At 43.6% G+C, this 13,175-nt stretch overlaps 1 protein-coding gene across 3 annotated transcripts in view; it reads left to right on the forward strand.

The window, feature by feature from the left end:
* The window catches only part of CRYBA4 (crystallin beta A4), a 143,655-nt gene that overhangs the window by 49,644 nt on the left and 80,836 nt on the right, over positions 1 to 13,175 (forward strand). The window contains exon 2 of one of the 3 annotated variants that reach the window (XM_073582676.1): positions 3,276 to 3,578. The exons of 1 other annotated variant lie outside the window; for it this stretch is intronic. The gene's annotated coding sequence lies outside the window, so the exon portion shown is untranslated. The remainder of the gene's footprint in view (positions 1 to 3,275; positions 3,579 to 13,175) is intronic. One more of the 3 variants, XM_073582677.1, reaches the window with a different exon arrangement.

Raw genomic sequence — 13,175 nt, forward strand, 5'->3', positions numbered from 1 at the left:
CTATTGTTTTATTTTGAAAGGGGCGAAAGGGGGGTGATTTGAACTTTTATATATTTTTTATTTTTTTATATTTTTAAAAACTTTTTTTAACTTTTGGCAGCTACCATAGTCTCCATGGGAGACTAGAAGCTGCCATAACCCAATCGGTTTTGCTACATACAGGCAATGATCAGATCACCTGTATGTAGCAGAATTGTTGACTTGCTATGAGCGCCGACCAATGGGTGTCACTCATAACAATCCGGCATCGACAACCATAGAGGTCTGCAGGAGACCTCTGGTTGTCATGCCGACACATCGGTGACCTGCGATCATGTAACGGGTGTCACCAATGGTGGATTTCCGGCGCGATTGCCAGAAATGCATGCTAAATGCCACTGTCAGAATTTGACAGCAGCATTTAACGGGTTAATAGCAGCGGGTGGATCGAGATTCCAGCCGCGGCTGTTCTAGGCACATGTCAGCTTTTCAAAACAGTTGACATGTGCCGGGAAATATGTGGGGTCACTGCCGGAGCTCACATCAAAGGGAGGGAGTCCGACATTGGCGAACTATTACGCCTGATGTTGGAAAGGGGTTAAAGATGACTTTTCACTACATTTTTTGTTTTATACTGTATAACTCACTACATATGGGTCTGCAGCATTGATTAGAACATTTTTTTCACTCACTACTACATTGTTTAGGGCAACTGATATACAAATTTCCTCTTCAACCAAGGTGAGGTAACAGATTCATCACAGGGTGCTCATGGGTTGTCAAGACATCCGGAGGTCAGCAGAAGAACCCGTGCCCTTCATTACAATGCTTCTGTTAATGTCGGCTCATGGCTGGCATTCATAGGCAATCGTGGTTTCTGTTATACATAGTAGTACTGAACTAAAGCAAAAACTGTAATTCTGACAACATTGCAATAAGAGGTGATCAAAACATTGTATCGATCCCAAAATAGTATCACTAAAAACATCTGCTCAGGCCATCACAGGGCCCCAGAGCCTGAAAAATGGAAACAATAGTAACGATACAGATCTCTCAAAATGGCAGCAAATGCAAAAACTTTTTTTCACACACATTTTGGAGTGTTTTTTCACCATTTAAATAAAAACTAAACTATACATGTTTGGTGTCTGTGTATTCGTACTGACCTAGAGAATCATCTTTCCAGGTCAATTTTACCATATAGTGAATGAGGCAAATAAAAAAACTCAGAAAACAATTGTGGAATTGCACTTCTTTGCAATTTCACAAGACTTGGAATTTTTTTCCCATTTTCCTGTACACTATATGGTAAAATCAATGGAGCCATTCAAAAGTACAACTCGTCCCACAAAAAAACAAGCCTTCAGAAGGCCATATTGATGGAAAAATAAAAAGTTATGGCTCTTGGAAGGAGGGGAGGAAAAAACGAAAAATGCAAAAAACGTAAAATGGTCATTGCGAGAGGGGAATAAAGCCAGAAACATCTCCCTGATTTTAATTTACAGATTAATCATTCAACTTTGGACTGCAGTGTCATTTTAAATCTCTTTTCAATATAAAAACCATCAGTTGCAAGAATGGGAGACGTTTTACTGAAACTATTCAAGCAAATACCTGCCATAATAGTATTGTATTTATTTTTAAGTAGGAAGCAAGACATTTTTACATAATTTGCAAGTGAGCTTCAAGACTGTCATCAAGGTCCAGAAAATAACACTGGAAGATGATAATCCACTTGGGACAACAGTTGTGTCACCATGAAATAGTTTTAGGGATATGAGAAGTTTACTTTACTTCTACAACTTCCACAGTCCCCAGTTGCCAATCTCAATGATCGTCTTCGGGATCATATGAAAGAGCTTTATCCCAGCATAAAATCTAACCTTAGCCCATAAAATTGCCATCTGATAATGACTATTGTCACAATACCTCAGTGCAGATATTCCTAGTAGCTCATCTACCATCTTAGTCTGTATAACACTCTCCATTACAACCAGAAACAGCATTGATCTGATGAAGGTCCAATGTGACTGAAACGTTATCTCCAGCAGCTGTTTTCTAAGGACTAGCCTGTTGTAAATAAACTCACAAGTGCCAAGTTTTACTACTACTACACATACGGATTGGAACCCCACTCAGGAACCTCATCCACCCACACCAGAGAGCCGACTATGATTTTTCTATGCAGCATAAAATCTTAGACATCTTGCTGAACACAGTTTCAAAGACAAAAACATTTAACCTGTCTTGCTAGTCTATTAATTTAGTTATGTTGACCCAATAACTAATTAAAAAATAGCTATTTATCTAGCCTGTGCGTTCCCGCAAAGACTTATCGCTGCTTTAAATTGGAATGGACAGATGGGCACTGGTCAATGATGTCACCATGATAAATATAGGTGATCAGTTATTTATCATGATAAGTACAACTTTTTAGACCCAACATCAGAGCCAAGTGGACACTCCCTCTAGAGAGATGCTTTAAGAGGCAGATTTACTGTATTACTACCTCTTTATATTCAAAATTGAGTGACTCTAAATGAAACAATGTCAATGCTGAGGGGATAGGAACCTGTTTATACTGGAAAGACAAGCCAAAGAAAAAAGAATAGGGCTATAAGAATATTCTTTTGAGAGGGTTAAAAATACATTATTTTCCTGAATATATCATAACAGGACAGTTGTGGTCTGGTTGGTACACGTCTTCAATTATTATTAAGTAGGGCGAGATTAGAAAAGAGAAAATAATAGATGTTAGGCCTATTGAGAAAAATAATTACGGTATGTAGACCGAACCCTTGAGTTGTTGTGATGCTCACAAAACTCATTTATTTCTACAAGCCTTGAAGATTTCTCACAGAGATAATATCATAAATGAATTCTAGGCAGCATTTCAAGGAGAACATGGAAGTTATGTGCCATAAGCCTTCATTATCTTGGGAGACCTTGAGGCTTCTACCAAATATTTGAGGTTAAATGATTTGATCAGGTTATTAAAACAATCGGGGGAACTAATAAACCAGTGAGTTTAATGAAGCTTTTAGCTCTCTGTTCTACCATTGACTTTATAGACTTTATGCTAATTTCAATAAAGTAGGCTACATTTCATCAGAGATGGTCACTTGAATGCACAGTCACCTTTCCTATAAGTGTCTGTTATTGAGGGTCAGGGTCCTACTGGTGGGATGGGACTCCTGTGAGATGTGTGTCGGCTCACCCGAGTGGTATAATTGTGTATGACTGACTCAACACCAGTATAACACTGTACTTGTTGTAAATAGATCTGCTTATGTCAGTAGGTGGGACTACAATGTGACTGATGTGAAACACAGGAAGTGGAGGTGCGGCCATCTAAAGGGCAGTCTGAAGCCAAAGAAAACAGCGAGAGGATGTGCTGGAGAGGAATGCGACAACATCCTCTTATGGAAGCACCTCACCGAGATCAGATCAGTGGCAGATGGAGATGATCTTGTCCATGACCAAAACCTGTCCAGATGTAAGAGATTTCTGCCAGGGACACTGCAAACAGACTGAAAAGGCCGGGACCTAGAGTAAGAGGTGTTGGACAACACTGAGGAGTTAAGCCACAAGCAACAAAGGTACCGATTGTTTGTCCGGAGCAGACCTGGGTTGGTAAGAACACTAGTGCAGCAACTGTGCACGCACCACACTACATTCTGGCGCCAAAAGACTGAAGGCTGAGATAAAGTGTGCAGTTAGATAGTTAGACAAATTGATTACTCAGGCCACGTTTATTGCTAAAATTAGCATTCAGAACTTTCGGATTGGTTGCCACATTTCCTGTTTATTCCGTAATAAAGAATCCTAATCTACACCTAGTTGCTGACACGGCATGCAATGAACCCCAGACCAAACTTGAACTTCCTTTTGTTTCAGAAGAGAGAGTTTCTGTGGAACATTATAATATGGGGCAGTTGTTCAACTTCGATAGATTTTGTTCATGGCTATTTCGCTGATACAGATAGTTAATTTTGGGGTATTTTCAATATATTGGAGGGACCAACTATTCTTCTGAGTTCACTGAGGTCACATTGGGATGGGAGAGGGATATTTGGTTGGAGAATAGAAATAAATGTTTGTAAGGTTGTAAACTGCTGTGCTGAACTGCAGGCAAGCCCTTAAATTACACTCATATAATTGATCCAGCCTCCAGGGTGTAAACAGGTAACGGGTGGCCGGTTAAGACAGGCATGCTAGTAGGAAGATTTATAGAAAATACAGTAGGTATAGATCGTTTGGGTGCCATGCTGTACAGCACAGGGGTTTCAGCCTTCTGGCTAAATGTCTGTGTAATGTATTTTTTTGAATATTTTCTAATAGTTACGTAGTGTGGAATGTGTAGGAGTTGTTTTTTTCTCCTCCGTCACTCCGCTGTGTCCTCAAGAGCACTCCCTGGTACACGACTTACACCCCCATGATATTTTTTCATGTAGGGATCTCCACAAACTTTCCTCATTTTACCTTCTTCTTACACATTGTAGAAGCACAAAAAATAAGGTAAAATTGATACAAGTTCAGTACACACAACCAGAAGAAGCAAAAATAACCTCAGAAAAGTGTCATGAGGTGATATATTAATGTAAATTATAAATGGCTGCTTTTCCCATGTCCTTATATAACTGAGTGGTGGCATTTGGGCAATGCCATTTGTGGATGATTGCCCCTAAAACTTCCAACATACTTAGCTAGTTGTTATCAGCATAGCACATTACTTCTGGATTCCTAAGTACAAGGTATTAGCCATTGGCCTCTGCAGACATTCATATGGTTGTTCTCAACATCCTGATGTTAAGCCTGATTATATTTGTCAGAGTAACAACTGGGAGATTAAAAGCCTCATTCAGACATCCTTAATTTTTATGATACGTAAAAACACGGACCCTCATTTATAAGTGTTTTTCATCCAAGGTTATCAGTAGAGATGAGCGACTTTGCCTTTCTAAGAGTCGAGTCGGGTTTCATGAAACCCGACTTTCGCAAAAGTCGGGTCGAACGAAATCGGCCGACTATAGCGAAAAGTCGGAGGCCGACTGAAACACGAAACCCAATGCAAGTCAATGGGGAAGCAAAGTCGGAAGGGAGTGGAGGACAGTAAACACACCTACAGCGCCCATTTCAATGCCAAAAACATCAATTCTTATTACTGAAGCTTGTCAACCTTAATTTACTTCATAATAATAGTTACGCATTGAAAACTGGGGGTTATTTGTCTAAAGTTGTGGGGGGGTAGGGCTGGCTCCAGGTTTTCGTGTGCCCTGGGCCAAAGAGTGTCAGTGCGCCTTTTTAACACATACCACAACTCATGATGCTCTGATACGGCACAGAAATATAGGTATAGTACAATGACAAATACTTCACTGCTTACATGACATGACTGATCTATTTTAAATTGTACAATAGCTCAAAACAAGGACAGTATATTATTCCATACAGTATTATGGCCACCACATTGTGCGCCATACAGAATAATGAGCACCATATATTTCTCCATACAGACTAATTGGTCACATATAATGTTCCATACAGTATATGATGAGCTCCACATAATGCTACACTATATGATGGTCCTCATGGACGATGCTCCAGTGTGTTACGGGCCCAAATAATGCTCCATATATAATGGGCCCCATTTTTAATGCTCCAGTGTATAATGTGCCCCATAGATGCTGCTCCAGTGTCTCATCTGCCCCATTTAGAATGCTCCAGTATATGATGGGCCCCATGGATGATGCTCCAGTGTCTAATGGGCCCAAATAATGCTCCATATATAATGGGCTCCATTTCTAATGCTCCAGTGAATAATGGGCCCGTAAATGCTGTTCCAGTGTCTGATGTACCCCATCTGGAATGCTCCAGTAAATGATGGGCCTCATGGATGATGGTCCAGTGTATGATGGGCCCTAATAATGCTCAATATATAATGGGCTCCATTTCTAATGCTCTAGTGTATAATGAGCCCCGTAAATGCTGCTCCAGTGTCTGATGTCCCCCATTTGGAATGCTCCAGTATCTGATGGGCCCCATTTTTAATTAACCCAGGCATGGTATGTGAAAAGAGCTCCATGGAGTAATCTGAAGTGTGTGCTGCCGCATCCTTCACTTTTGGTGTGGGTGACGGACACAAGGATAGGGGTTGCTCCTGACCAGAAGCCTGCACTGACAACTCAGTGCTTGCATTTTTTAAACTTCAGAAGAGGAGGCGATAGAGCTGGATGCTGTTTCAGCAATGTAAGCCAAAAACAGTTCCTGATGCTCCGGCTTTAAAAGCAGTCTACCTACTCCCAGAAAAGGGAGCCTTCCAGGCCTTCCAGAGCTACACCATGATGCAGGCTCAACACCTCCTGCCTTAGCTACTATTGTGTTTTTGGCGCTACCAGCAGATGCACCAACACCACCATCAGTACCAGGTGGCCCCCCACGCCCACGTCCGCGTCCTCTTCCACCATATTTCCTCATGTTTTGGAAAATGGACCCAAAATACCAGCAGATATATCGTACTGTATCAGAAGCGTACAGCTCTATACAGTCTAGGGATAACAATAAATCTCTGTATATATTTCATGAGTCATACACAGATGCTCACAGGCTCAGTATGGAGTACACAATAAAATAAAAGTTGAAATAGGGTACAGTATCACCAGATACAAGGTATACTGTATATAGTATAGTGTAAACATTAGGAATCTCCGTATATATTTCAGGGGGCAGACACAAATGCTCTCAGGCCCAGTATGGATTACACAAGAATATGAAAAGCTGTAAATGGGTAATGTAATACAAGCATACAGCTGTATACAGTGTTGGGGTAATCTTAAATCTCCAAATATATTTCCAGAGTAACAGACAGACGTTCACAGGCTCATCATGGATTACACCAGAATCTAAATAGCAGAAAAGGTTACTGTATCAGAAGCGTACAGCTGTATACAGTGTTGGCCAAATTTGAAATATCAGTATATATTTCCGGAGTCACCCTGAGACGCTCACTCAGTCTGGGTTTGACCATAATAAAAAATGTTGTAAAAAAGGTACTGGATAACAAGATAGCAAGTATATATATTGTAGGGTACAATTGAAATCTCCGTATACATAGTCCCGTAGTCACTCTAAGATGCTCACTCAGTATGGATTTTACAGTAATACTAAATGTCGAACAAAGGTACTGTATAACGAGATACAAGCTGTATCGAGTATAGGGTAAAAACTGGTATCTCAGATTCACTATATATATAGAAGGCGTAAACCACACACGCTCACTCCCAATGGATGATACCGTAATAACACATTTTTAACAAAGGTACTGTATCAGCACATAGCAGGTGTATCCAGTCTAGAGGTAATTGTAAATTCTATTGGATTGGCATGAGAGGAGACATTGAAAAATGCTGGCAGGAATGTCACACGTCTGTGACTATCACAACTATGAAAGGTGATCATAAAGCACCACTGCATCCGCTTGTAAGTTGACGTCCATTACAAATGGTAGCCATTGATCAACTGAAGGTAGAGGCCAGCAGGACAGGCCATAACTACATCTTAACCATCATCGATCAATACACCAAATTCCTAGTGGCCATCCCTGTGAAGGATTTAACTGCCCAGACTACACAGCGGTGGAGCAGGGAGAGGTAAGTATTGCAACTTGCAAGTGCTTTGGCCATGACCAAGCAGGGGGGGCACACTCTTGGTCGACGGTACTGGCACCGGGCCCCTCATAGTACGCTGGTGTGTCTGATGGCGAGTGGGCCCCCCCCATCAGAGACACTGTATTGTACTATGAGGGGCCCTGTGCCAGTGCCGTCGGCCATCAGTGGGCCCATCCACCTGTTCAGAGCAACGGCACTTGCCCGGGTGCGCCAGATGTTGACCCCAGCCCTTGGGGGGTGGGCAGCCCTGTTAGGGAGGTTTAAAAAATGGCATATGTTGATGTGTAGGCTGGACATTCAGCTACTGCAAATGGCGGAATTGGGCAAGTCCGAGGAAGAGGACAAAAGCGAGGCAGTTTTCTGGCAAACTATGTGTCATCAGGGGAAGGTGGGACAAAATCCTTTGAAACCCATGCATGGTTCATTTTAACGAAGGTTAGATCATCAACATTTTGGGTTGACAGACGGGTCCTTTTTTCTGTCAGGATTGATCCAGCAGCACTGAAGACTCTTTCAGATAACACACTAGCAGCAGGGCAAGCGAGCTCCTGTAAGGCATAGTGTGCCAATTCAGGCCAGGTGTCCACTTTAGAGGCCCAATAGTCAAAGGGGAATGACCTGTGAGGGAGAACATCAATATGAGAGGAGAAGTAGTTTGTAACCATAGTTGACAACTGCTGTCTCCTGTCACTTTTAATCAATGCAGTATTAGCAGTCGTGTACGCGGTACTTGAGAAATCATTCCACAACATGGTCATTAAATCCCTGTCTCCAACGCCACTTCGGCTGTGTGCACCACGAACACCTCTTCCATTGTGCCCACTACGGCTCGTGGGAGAACCAGCACCGCTGCTGTGTGCTGGGAAAGCCTCAAACAAACGGTTTACCAGAGTTGCTTGTTTGTTAGCCAATATTATCTCTAGGTTCTCCTGTGGCATGATGTTGTGAATTTGCCTTTGTAGCGTGGATCGAGGATGCTGGCCAGCCAGTAGTCGTCATCCTTCATCATTTTGGGAATGCTGGGGTCCCTTTTTAGGATCTGCAAGGCATAATCGCACATGTAGGCCAATGTTCAAGGTGTCAATAATGCACTGCCACTGCTGGGTGGAGGAGCACTTTCTGGCAAATCCACATCCCTACAGTCACGCATAAACACTGTACCTGACCTTGGAACGCCAACATTTTCTCTTTCCCCCTGAGAAGCATCCTCCTGCCCAAAATAATCATCCCCTTCATCCTCCTCCTCTTCTTCCTCCACCTCGTCTAGGACAGTTCCCTGACCAGACAATGGCTGACTGTCAGCAAGGCTTCCCTCCTCCTCCTCCTGTTCCTCCTCCTCTGTTGCAGACGCCAGATCCTTAATGTGCGTCAAACTTTGCATGAGCAGACGCATAAGTGGGATGCTCATGCTTATGATGGTGTTGTCTGCGCTTACCAGCCGTGTGCATTCCTCAAAACACTGAAGGACTTTACAGAGGTCTTTCAGCTATGACCACTCCACACCCGACAATTCCATGTCTTCCCTCAAACTGCCTGCCCGTGTATCCTCCCACAAATGCATTACAGCCTGCCTCTGTTCACACAGCCTCTCAACCATGTGCAGGATGGAGTTCCACCTTGTTGCAACGTCTATGATTAGGCGGTGCTTGGGGAGGTGGAGCAATCGCTGCAGCTTCTGCATACGACTGGAGTGTACGGCCGAGCGACGGATGTGCGAGCACAGTCTTCGCAACTTATGGAGCAGTGATGTTAACTCTGGATAATTATTAAGGAAGCCCTGCACCACCAGGATCAAAGTGTGAGCCAGGCAAGGTATGTGTGTGAGTTTTGCACGGGCTATGGCTGCCACAAAATTACGGCCATTATCACTGACTACCTTGCCTGCCTCAAGATGTTGACTGCCCAGCCATGACTCTGTTTGTCGCTGCAAGTAGTCAGCCAGTACCTCCGCGGTGTGTCTGTTGTCGCCCAAAGACATCATCTTTAACACAGCATGCTAACACTAACCACTAGCTGTTCGATAGTGGGACACCTTGTGTGCAACACTGCCAGCTGTGGATGGAGTGCTCGTGCAACTGCACTCCATGGACGAGCTTTCGCTTATGGAAGAGCAGGAGGGTCGAAAGCCTACAGTCAACTGTTTCCTATACTGTGGGCTAGGCAGCACTGTTCCACCGCCACTGTCCCCTGTGGAGCCTGCATCCACCACAATAACCCAGTACGCAGTGATGGACACGTAACGGCCCTGGCCATGCCTACTGGTCCATGTATCTGTTGTTAGGTGGACCTTTCCACTCACTGACTGTTTGAGTGCATGGACAATGCGGTCTTTCACATGCCGGTGGAGGGCAGGGATGGCTTTTCAAGAAAAGAATGCCGACTGGGTAGGTCATAGCGTGGGACAGCATAGGCCATGAGCTTGCGGAAAGCTTCGCTTTCAACCAAACGGTAGGGCATCATCTCTAATGAGATTAGTTTGGCAATGTAGGCGTTCAAACACAGTGTACGCGGATGAGAGGATGAGTACTTTCTTGTCCTACTCTGAGTGTCTAGTGGGGTGAGCTGGACTGGAGAGCTGCATATGGGGGAAGTAGCGGTGGACCGGATGGAGTGAGAGGGGGTTGGTGATGGTATTATTGGTGATGGCCTAGATTCAGTGTTGTGTTCCAAAACCTTTGTGATTCCCTGAGTGCTTTGGCCTTGCGACGACATCTCCACATTTAGTGCTGGTGGTGTGCTTAACGGTGGCGGACGTCTTACAGTGGGGGAAGCGATGGAACGTTGCTGGGTACCTTCAGTCGCAGCAGGTGCACATGTGGTACCTGAGGTTTTGTAGTCCATCCACGCTTGCAAGTGCATGTTGATTAAATGTCTAAGCATGCAACAGGTATTCAAATTTCTGAGTTGTTTACCTCGGCTAAAGGTCCTTCTGCACTTCTTACAGGTAACCTTTGCCTCATCAGTAGGATTTTGGACAAAAAAGTGCTACACTGCACTCTTCCTACTATGGTATACATTTTCTGGCCTTGCACGCTGTGCTCAGTTGACCGTCTGGCCAAGCTGTCCTGCAACTCTTTTAGTTTTTGGTCAACGTTTTTGGACAGCTACGAACCTGCCAGATAACCGCTGCTGCAATGTCAATACTTGCTGCGGATGCTTCTCCTTATCCGAACTATTGCCAGTGCCACCCTCCTGCCCCAATTGATGCCAATCCTGGTTAAGAACTGGGTCATCCATCACCTCCTCTTCAAAGTCATCTGCACCTTCCTCTTTACCTTCCTTTGTGTCACCGTGTAAGGTGGCATAGTATGCGGGAAGGGGCACCTGAGTTTCATCAGGGTCAGAACCCTGCACTGACAACTCCATGCTTACAGGTTTGGAACGTTCAGAAGAGAAGGCAATGTACGCCAAAACCTGTTCCTGATGCTCCGGCTTAAAAGCGGTTTTCCTACTCCAAGAAAAGGGAACCTTACAGATCTTCTTGGGCCAGACGATGACGCACGCTCAACACCTCCTGCCTTAGCTGCTATTGTGCTTTTGCCAGAACCAGCCGATGCACCACTACCATCACGTCCGCGGACTCTTCCACCATACTTCCTCATGTTTGGGAAAATGTACCAAAAATACCAGCAGAGAGATGGTACTGTATGAGGAGCGTCCAGCTGTGTAAGATGTATTAAAAAAATTAAATCTATTTATATATTTTGTTAGTCACAGACGCTCTCCCAGTATGTATTTGACCGTAATCCAAACAGATATACGGTACTGTATTAGAGGTGTACAACTGTATACGTTGTTGGTGAAACTGTCAATCTCCATATATGTATTTATGGAATGTCACACACAAGCGCTGACTCTGTGTAGATGTGACCGTAATAAGATACTGTTTGAGAATTGGACAGCTCAATACGGTGTATAGAGAAATGGAAATGTCCGTATATGTATTTATGGAGTGTCACGCACACACGCTGACTCTGTATACGAGTGATAATCAATAATAAACACAATGAATATAGTAAAAAAAAATTGTATTTTTTTACATAGTCTCCTAACAAGTCTATACATTTAGTCCATCTCTTTTCTAAACTTAGAATTCCCTTCGAAAAAAATTATTGATCTTGACCCTCAAAAAACTCCCCAACAGCGGTTATCACGTCGCTATTGTCGTCAAATTTCTTGCCCTGGAGGTGTTCCTTGAGCCGAGGAAAGAGAAAGAAGTCACTGGGGGCTAGATCTGGCGAATGGGGGGTGTTCCACCAGTTCAAAGCCCGCTTCTTGGATGGTAGCCATGGCAACTGCAGCTTTGTGAGCCGGTGCGTTATCTTGGTGAAACAGCACTCCAGCCCGCAGTTTTCCGCAGCTTTTCTCCTTTGATAGCCTCCCGCAATCTTCTTATTTGTTCTGCGTACTAGGAGCCGTAATAGTGGCTCCCTTCTCCAAATAGTCCACCATAATAATTCCTTCAGCGTCCCAAAAAACGGACGCCATAACCTTCCCTGCTGAGCTTCACACTTTGAATTTCTTCGGCGTCGGTTCGTCGGCTCGTTTCCATGTCATCGATTGTTGTTTAGTTTCGGGATCAAAGTGGTGGATCCAGGTCTCATCCATGGTCAGAAAACGTGACAAAAAATTCTCCTTGTCTGCTTGGAACTTTTCGAGATTTGCTATTGAAATGTCAACTCGTTTCTTCTTTTGCTCGTCGGTTAATATTTTTGGCACCCAACACGCGAAGACCTTTCTCATATGCAATTCTTTTGCAAGGATTCTTTGAATACTGCCATATGAGATCCCTGTGACCTCAGCTACATGCCTGATAGTCACTCTTCGAACTGCCAACACAACTTCTTCAACTTTTTTCACGTTTTCTTCATTGAGGGACGTGGATGGGCGTCCTTCGCGATGTTCATCTTCCGTCGATGTTCTTCCCAGCTTAAATTCGTTGGCCCAGCGTGCAACTGTGGAATATGGAGGAGAAGAGTCCCCCAATGTTTCCACCAAGTCGTTGTGTATGTCTTTGGTAGACATTTTTTTCAAGCAGAGGTATTTGATGACAGCTCTGAGATCGTTTTTTTCCATTTTGATGTTCACTCCTTGGCAGTTCATATTCAAATGAATGCAGCTTCCGGGAATCGTGGCCTATTTAAGTGATTTTTTTTTCCTGGACTAGTGGGTACCTAAGAGAGAAGAAAACATTTTATTTTAATTTCTGTGTGCAATGGAAATAACCGATTATCATTACTTTTGGATCGCCCCTCTTAGATGTGACTGTAATGCGAACGGCAGATATACAATACTGTCTGAGAATTGGACAGCTCTATACAGTGTCTGTATGGAAAATTGTCAATCTCCGTCTATTTGTATACTGAGTGACACATGCTGTCTCTGTCTAGTTTTGACCGTCATTAAACAGCAGATATACGAAACTGTTTGAAAAGCGGACAGCGCTCTAAGGTGTAGGTCTGGAAAAATGGAAAATCTCCTCAGCTTGTTTTTCCAGAGTCACACACAGCTTCTATTTGTCCGTGATAC

Source organism: Dendrobates tinctorius, unplaced genomic scaffold (assembly GCF_039654945.1).
Source record: "Dendrobates tinctorius isolate UK_male_01 unplaced genomic scaffold, ASM3965494v1 ptg000073l, whole genome shotgun sequence".
NCBI classification, from domain to species: Eukaryota; Metazoa; Chordata; class Amphibia; order Anura; family Dendrobatidae; genus Dendrobates; species Dendrobates tinctorius.